Here is a 784-nt window from a genome sequence, read left to right on the forward strand (position 1 = left end):
GGCCTTTTTAAGCCTAGCAATGCATCCCAAATCTCTGACAAGTTCTGATACCCTTGATAAGTGTAAACATGGGCCTGGGAGATGAACCATTTACAGATCACCTGTTTGCATTAGAGACATTGGTGCCAAACCAGGGATGAATTTCGGGTTTCCCATCCAATTGTCCAAGTTGCACTTGAATTAGGTTAAGGAGGAACTCTGTCCCACATGGATAGGGAGCCTGTTCCATAGACGGGGTAGTCTCTGGGATACATACCTATATCTTCAGCAGGTCCTATTTATATCACAGGCAAAGTTGAAGTCTTTAGAATGTGTAATTCTGCTGCTGTTTGTTTTGTGGATATGCACAAGGTCCAGCAGAGTGAGGTCTGACAATGCCCTCTATGCCAGGCATAGGTCTTGCCTCAAAAGCCTGTAGGTTGACAGAATACAGGGATAGGGCCTTGAGGTGGTCTGCATAGGACATATTACTTACGCCCTGTATTTTTTTAGTGAGGAACCCCTGTGGGCATTCCAGTTGTTGGATATGCCTGATTAGGTACATACCAAAGGGTGCATTGTACTCAATAACAGGTCTGATAAATGTTGAGTACACTGGAACAATGACTTCCATACCTTTGTTTATAAGTTGTGCAACATAGAATGATTTCCTCACCACTGTAAACACATGATGATTAAAGGCTAATTATCTGTGTGTGTCCCTAAGTCCCTGGCTACTTGGTCAACTCTAAGGGGTGTGTTGTCAATATGATAGTTGCCAGGGATGGATGACTTCCCAAAGGAT

Source organism: Protopterus annectens, chromosome 5.part0 (genome assembly GCF_019279795.1).
Source record: "Protopterus annectens isolate FY-2018-M chromosome 5.part0, PAN1.0, whole genome shotgun sequence".
NCBI classification, from domain to species: domain Eukaryota; kingdom Metazoa; phylum Chordata; order Ceratodontiformes; family Protopteridae; genus Protopterus; species Protopterus annectens.